We start from the raw sequence: 8,592 nt of genomic DNA, 5'->3' as shown, positions 1-8,592 counted from the left end.
AAATATTGTATGCAGAATTTTAAGTTTCATGTTTTATTAGCACTTCATATATTGCCTAATTACACAAGCCTTCTTGGCAGTTTGCAAGATATTCAAAATTGTAGCAACTAGATCATAGGTAGAAAACTGGAAAATACAAACATCACATTTGTATTAAAGAGTTATAAAAAGGAAGACAGTGGTAGAGTTCAGAGGTAGCCATTCACTTTTGGTCCACAGAATTTTCATGGGTTATTATTCAGTTGGTAGCAGTGAGGTTTTTGGGGGGTTTTTTTTAGCTGCTGCCAGTGTTATTCCTGGATATTCAATGACAGGCCATGTCCAGGAACCAGCACTGACTAGCAAACCAGAGATACATGATATGCAGTAATGATATGATTTTGGTGACTTTAGATGTGGAAAGTCTTTATACAACTATTACACAGAAAAAAAGTGATTGAGATAGAGATTTCTTTCTCAGAATTCCTACAGAATTTGTGGTTGAATTTACTACAGCTTTAACTAAGAATGATTTTGTATTCAATGGTGTGTTCTATCAACAAATTAAAGGGACTGCCATGGGGGCTACCATGGCTCCTTCACTAGCTAATCTTTATGTAGGTAGTTTTGTAAAGAAGCTTCTTTCCAATCACTCATTTTGTGGTCATATAGACCTATGGAAAAGATATATAGATGATATATTTCTTATCTGGAAGGGTACATCAGGTGATCTTGAGAAATATTATGCATGGCTCAATAACCCTGATTCTAATTTCAAATGAATTTTCACAAAGAATGTATCCCTTTCCTAGATATTAAGAATAGACAGTGATAGGTTTATTACAGACTAGTAAAAAAAAAAAAAAGGCCCATTTCTGAAAGAAATGAAACGGGCGCTAGCAAGGTTGTCCTCTAATGGCAATTATGTTTTTAAGGGAACTGTTAGGAGAGAGTATGTGTGAGAGACTGAGTATGTGTGAGAGAGTGAATGAGTGTGGGTCAGAGAGAGAGACAGTGTGTGTGTGTGAATGCGAGAGTGTAGTGTGTGTCCCATGTGCACCAATTATGCTCTCTCCCCTGCATTCATACATATGCAGCAAACGTACCCTGTGCCCTGCCCCCTTCATCCATCCATGTGCAGCATCTCTCCCCTGCCCCCTTCATCCATCGTGGTGCAATTCTTCTCTGTCCCTTGCCCTCCCCCCCCCTACATTTGCATCAACTCTGCATTCTCCCCTGGCCTCTCCTCCATCCACCCACATCCAGGGCCCCCCTCCCTCCATCTCTCTCCCCTCTGAGTTCCAGGACCCCCAACCCCCTCCCTCCCCTTCAAGTTCCAGGATCCCTGAACAGAAAGGAAATGGGCGCTAGCAAGGGTCCAGGGCCCCTTCCCTCCGTCCTACTCCTGTCCAGGCGGCGTCATTGGGGAACACGGAGCCTGGGCTGCTGTAGCCATGCGGCACACAACGCCAGCACATGCAGGCTGGGCTGTTTTGCTATTTTGCTATTTTCTTTGGCGCTCCGCGTCACAGCTGGCCTCACACTGGCTCAGGCCCGACTCATCTGGATTTGCCACTCCTGTCATCTCAGCTCCTCCCCTCTTCCCTCTGCTCGCCAATCTGATGTCTCCTTTCCCTTGTCTCCTCCCTCCAGCCTTGATGCATCTGAATTCGCCATGCCTGTCTTCACACTCCTCCCCTCTGCTGGCCAATCTGGTGTCTCTTTTCCTTCATAGTCTCCCCTATGTCCTGCATCAGTGTGTGTGTGTTTACCTGGCAACTATACAGAGTTCCCTCTAGGGCGGGGTGATTACGAACACTACATGGCTTCACTGCCAGGGAGTCAGCTTCAGAACGTTGGAGGTGTGAATTATTATATTAGAAGATGTTTATCAGAAACCAACAGATGTCAACAAGTTTTTGGACTTTAACAGTCATAGCTCTTCACTTAAGAATAATCTCCCATATAGTCAGTTTTTTTTAAGATTAAAAAGACTATTCTGATCAGGATACATATATTAAAAAAAAAACCCCACTGAAGATACAGTTTAGTGAAAAGGGATATCCATGGAAAAGTATTGAGAGATGTTATCAAAAAGCATCCAATTACTCAAGGGCTGATCTGTTAAAATCTACACATAATAAAGTTACCTATAAAATTGTATGTACATTGTCTTTCACTCATCTCTCTTGATAAAGTCCTTAGAAAAACATTGGCATGTTGTGCAGGGACTTCAACCATTTTGTGATAAGGATCTTATGATAGCATATAAACAAGAGAAGAATTTAAGAGGTTTACTTGTAACATCGGCTTTACCAAATAATGTAAATGCTATCAGGAAATTACCTATGAGACATTTTCGTTGTGGATCCTGTTCAGTTTGCTTTGTTAATATGAGAACTGACATGTTTGTGTATTTATTTATTTCAAACATGTGTATCCTGTACTTTCCAAACTTAGTGTGGCTTACAACAGAAATTTTACAAAGTTGAGCTACCAACTTCTGGTAAAAAGATTTGAAACATTTTTCTAATTGTAAAACTACTAATGTAATATATGCAGCATTATGCCCTTGTCAATTAGCATATATTGGTAAAACCAAAAGGAAACTAAATATTAGAATTATTGAACATAAAAGTGCACTCAAAATACAGATAAAAGAGAAACCTCTAGTTGAACATTCAGTGGCTACTGGTCCTAAATCCAAAAAGACTAAGTTTTGTGTATTGTCTGTAGTAAAAAAAAAAACTTGGAAAGGTGGTCTGGTTCATATACAGCTCCTCAGGCAGGAACAGAGATTTATGTTTGAGCTCAGTCCTTTGGCTCCTGGAGGGTTCAATATAGCTTCAGATTTGTCAGGCTTTTTTTTTTTTTATACTCAATTTTTTAACATTACTGTTATCATTTTTGTGTTTTATAGGGTTTAATACTACAAAGATGTTACAATTTTAAGTGTATCAATGGTTTTCAGTATTTGTAATTAGTTCTTCTAATCATGATAAGTTCAATATGAGCTGAACTGCAGATAGAATTGTATTTGAATGTACCTGTATGCTCTCTCATATCTATGTTTTGTTGCTTTTTTAATTATATTTCACAAGGACTTATCCTTTTAACCATTTTTTTTTTCTTTTAGTGGTTTTGGAGGTGGGGCTGCTTGATAACAGTGATCCTAATATATCAGCTCTGGAGTAAGTACACAGGAAATCCAATACATTAGCATTTAACTTTCAAAAAGGCAACTACGATAAAATGAGAACAGTGGGGGGGGGGGGGGGGGGGGGGGGGGGACTTAGAGAAGAAGCTGTGAAGGTCAACATTTTACATCAGGCATGGGTGCTGTTCAAAAATTCCATCCTGGAAGCCCAGGCCAGTTATATTCCATGTATTATAAAAGGAGGAAGGCCAGCCAAGCGACAGCTGGCATGGTTAAAAAAGTGAGGTGAAGGAATCTATTAGAGCTAAAAGAAAATCCTTCAGAAAATGGAAGAAAGATCCAACTGAAAATAAAAAGAAACAGCATAAGGAATGGCAAAAAGGGACTTTGGGGAGGGGAAAAAAAAAGGTTGTGTTTGAGGCAAAAACACTGAGGCACATTTTCAAAGCACTTTGGGAGGCTAAGTTCCATAGGTTTCTATGGAACTTTGGGAGGCTAAGTGCTTTGAAAATGAGCCCGATAGTAAAAACTAAGGTATATTAAAAGCAAAAAGGTGGCAAAAGAATCAGACCACTTGATGACTGTGGGGTAATAGGGGCACTCAAGAGAAGACAAAGCCATAGCAGAGAGATACATAAGTATTGCCACACTGGGACAGACCAAAGGTCCATCAAGCCCAGCATCCTGTTTCCAACAGTGGCCAATTCAGGTCACAAATACCTGGCAAGATCTCAAAAAAAAAAAAGAAAGAAGCTCAATACATTTTATGCTGCTTATCCCAGAAATAAGTAGTGGATTTTCCCCAAGTCAATTTAATAATGGTCTATGGACTTTTTCTTTAGAAAGCCGCCCAGACCCTTCTTAAACTCCGCTAAGCTAACCACCTTTACCACATTCTCTGGTAATGAATTCCAGGGTTTAATTACACATTGAGTAAAGATTTTCTCTGATTCGTATTAAATTTACTACTTTGTAGCTTCATCGCATGCCCCCTAGTCCTAGTATTTTTGGAAAGAGTAAACAAACAATACACGTCTACCCGTTCCACTCCACATTATTTTATAGACCTCTATCATATCTCCCCTCAGCCATCTCTTCTCCAAGCTGAAGAGCCCTAGACACTTCAGTCTTTCCTCATACGGAAGTCGTCCCATCCCCTTTATCATTTTCGTTGCCCTTCTCTGTACCTTTTCTAATTCCATTATATCTTTTGGCCATTTCCTGCAGGAAGGCAAGATTTCCTTTTTACCAGCTGTAGTAAAGGGCCTTGGCGCACATGTAAAACACACCGAAGCCAGCACTGGCCCCCTTTTGCCGCATGAAGTGGAATTTTGTGGTGATAACTTAATGAGATCATATAAGATGGTAAGATCTTAAATTAAATTATTTCATTGATATGTAACCAATGTAGATCCTTAAGGAGATGCTTTAATATGGCGATCTATATATAAGGTGGACACACACACACACACACACACACACACAATAATGGTGATCCACATGTAAATTTAGGTGCAGGCATCTGCACCACATTTTCATTGGTTGAAATGGCCATTACTAAGTTTATGAGTGATTCTTTAGTTCGGTCTTCAAGGAAGATTTGGGAGAGAAACCAGTGCCAGAAATGGTATTCAAAGCTGATAAGTCAGAGAAACTGAATGAAATCAAACCTGAAGATGTAATGGCACAAGTTGACAAACTGCAGAATCAACTGGATGGTATTCATCCCAGAGTACCAATAGAATTGAAAAATGAACTTGCAGAACTATTGTTAGTAACATGTATCTTTAAAATCAAGCATGGTACTGAAGATTGGAGAGTGATCAACATAACACTGACTATTAAAAAAAAAAAAAAAGGTCACAGTGGTGATCTGGGAAATTATAGACCAGTGAGCCTGACGTCAGTGCCAGCCACGCAAAATGGTAGAGACTATTATAAAGAACAAAATTACAGAGCATATTAAAAAGCATGGATTAATGAGACAAAGCCAACATGGATTTAATGAAGGGAAATCTTACCTCATCAAGCTACTATATTTCTTTGAAGGGGTAACAAACATGGACAAAGGTGAGCCGGATAACATTGTGTATCTGGATTTTCAATTGACAAAGTACCTCATGAAAAACTCCAGAGGAAATTGAAGAGTCATGGGATAGGAGGTAGTGTCCTATTGTGGATTAAAAACTGGTTAAAATATAGAAAACAGAGAGTAGGGTTAAATGGTCAGAATTCTCAATGGAGAAGGGTAGATAGTGGGGTGAAAAATTACAAAAGGACCTTACAAGACTGGGCATCCAAATGGCAAATCTTTAATGTAAGTGGAAAGTGATGCATGTGGGAAAGAGGAACCCGAACTATAGTTATATGATGCAAGGTTCCACATTAGGAGTCACGACCCAGGAAAGGGATCGAGGTGTCATTGTTGATGATACGTTGAAATTCTCTTAGTGTGAAGCAGCTGCGGCTAAGAGAGCAAATAGAATGTTAGGTATTATTAAGAAAGGAATGGAAAACAAAAATGAGAACGTTATAATGCTTTGTATCTCTCAATAGTGCAACCACACATCAAATACTGTGTGCAATTCTTGTCATCGCATCTAAAAAAAAAATATAGTAGAATTAGAAAAGGTACAGAAAAGGGCGCTGAAAATGATAAAGGGGATGGGATGACTTTGCTGAGGAAAGGCTAAAGTGGTTAGGGCTCATCAGCCTGGAGAAAAGACAGCTAAGGGGAGATATAATAGAGGTCTATAAAATGAGTGGAATGGAACAGGACAGGTAGGTGTGAATCACTTGTTTACTCTTTCCAAAAATACTAGGACTAGGGGGCACACAATGAAGCTACAAAGTAGTACATTTAAAACAAATCAGAGAAAATATTTCTTCGCTCAATGTGTAATTAAACTCTGGAATTTGTTGTCAGAGGATGTAGTAAAAGCAGTTAGCTTGTTTAAAAAAAAAAGTTTGGATGGCTTCTTAAAAGAAACATCCATAAGCCACTATTAAGATGGACTTGGGGAAAATCCACTGCTTATTTCTAGAATAAGCAGCAAAAGAATGTATTGTACTATTTAGGGATCTTGTCAGGTACTTGTAACCTGGATTGGCCACTGTTGGAAATAGAACGCTGAGCACGATGGTCCTTCAATCTGTCCCAGTATGACAACACTTATGTACTTATGTGTAATAAATCCACTCCACACCCAATCTAGTTCATTATAAAAATCTCATTCTTTTGTGTTTTCCTGTAAGCTGTATGAAAAGTACATCTGCCTACATAATTGTTATGACATAGAACCTGATACAAATTAGAAAAACTGTCAAATGCTCCCAGTATTTTTACTCTTAACTTATTAGGAGCTGCAGTTCTTAACCTAGGGCTTGATGTTCAACCAGGACAGCTGGCATTTAAAAAGTTGAGCACTGTCACCAGTACTTAAATGTGATATAAATATCCAGCAGTGCTATCCATTTAAGATATGTGTAAGTAGTGACCATGATGGTTGATTTTCCATTTAGATTTAGGGCTGAAAATAACAAGAAAAGCAAATTTGTTCTGTTTGGTCCCTGCCAGCAAATGTGTACTCATGGATGGGCCAATGCTGAAAGTTACCACAGCCCTAACCATGCAGTTACTAAGGGTTGTACATGCTGAGCACTGCAGAGTGATTGGGGGCAGGTGTTAACCCATCTTCATTACATGGCTGCATAATGCATAAAAAAATGAATGCAAATGAGGTCATTGAGTACCACATAGCAATCCAGAAAAGTAAACAAGAGGCTGGAACACAGTTACTGTGAGAATTACAAGGGTTCACAGAAAGGGTTTCATGCCAGTTTTTGAGATTTAACTGTTGGTGTTATCTTCTTTTGCAACCTGAAGGAATCCCCTGCAAGGGACAAAGGAAGTCAGGAGGTTACAGATTTGTATTTTTCCCCAAGGATGTTTGAAAGAACAGGAGACAACCTCACATCACAAAGCTGAAGCCAGTTTCCTCCAGCAGCTGCCATTTTGGTACACTCAAAACAAAGTAGCCCACACTAGTCTGTGATAGTCATGATTTGCTACTTTTTTTAATCCTAGTACACAAAAGGGCTAATTTTTAAATCCACTACAGTTAAAAAAAAAAAAAGGGCAGAGGACAGAGTGCTGACAGGATAGGAGATCAACATTTAACATTAACATGAGGCATTTAGCAATCATTCTGAAAGTCGCTCCAGTCAACACAGGAAGCGGACACTGCATTCACCAGATAATGGGCCAAGTGCACACCTGCCTTCTCCTATTCTTTTAAACCTCCTTGAACAAAACCAAAAGTGACAGCACATGTAAGCACCTGTTCAACATCTAAACACAAGCATAACTGCTTGCACTTTTTTTTTTTTTTGCAAGGCTCATATTTACGTGCTAAAGAACAGGTACTCATGCATGATGGCACTTCCATCTTTTTTTTTTTTTTTATGTACACAAGAACCCTTACCATGAAACCTGTCCAGCATGCTTTCTCTCCCATTAGCCACATGTTTTCTGTGAATAAAATTAGAATACATTTAATTTTCTGTATAGTACAGCCAGGTGCAGCTCTATCACAAAACTTTCTGCATTGGTGCCCAAGAATCAGGCTCCAGGTCTTCATTCCTAGGGCCTCATGACTCTTGCTCGGCAGGCAGGATAGGGCCTGAAGACATAAGAATACAGGGTGCAGTACAAGTTGCTCTCTCACTTTCTGTCCCTGTAGGATGAACTATTTTTCCTTTTCTTTTTGAAATTTTGCCCTTTCCCTTATTTTTATGTAATTAGCTGACATTGCCAATTTGCAGTATAACAAAATGCAATGAACTTGAAACATCAGTTACCTCCTGGCCAGCCAAAGTTTCAGTGTACCCCCAGAGAATATGCATGACAGATTGGCATGCCCTGCCTGCAATTGCATCTCATGCCAATCTCTCTCAAGCCTATTCACTGGGGATATACTGAAAACCAGACTGGTCACATGATCCCCTAGAGAACTAGACTAACACATGCATTAGAGCATACTTGGAGAAATGGGACATTTTGATTCCGCAGCAAACCTTCATTAGGTTAGTATTTTTTTTTTTTGTTAAGTTATATCATTCAATATGCTAATTTCTCTCACTGCATCGTCATTTGTGTGCTTATAGCAGTTAAACTTTGTTGAGTGCATCTCTGATCAGACTATCTACAGGCACTGGGGCACTGAATTTCTGTCTTAAAGCATGGAATTTCCAATCTATAAAGTTACTGCAATCTCCGGGTCCAAATCTAGTTATTAAACAAATCAGGAAACAAAACCACTAACAAAATTTTATTTACATTTCACATTTCGATACAAATCATGATATATTTACAGTATTATCCATCAAATATCCCAGCACAGAAATAAGAAAATGCAATATTAGCATTTTCTCCTATGAGGTTATTCAGCATGAGC

Source organism: Microcaecilia unicolor, chromosome 7 (genome assembly GCF_901765095.1).
Source record: "Microcaecilia unicolor chromosome 7, aMicUni1.1, whole genome shotgun sequence".
NCBI classification, from domain to species: domain Eukaryota; kingdom Metazoa; phylum Chordata; class Amphibia; order Gymnophiona; family Siphonopidae; genus Microcaecilia; species Microcaecilia unicolor.
The sequence above is the reverse complement of the archived record's forward strand: the minus strand, read 5'-3'. Positions refer to the sequence as shown.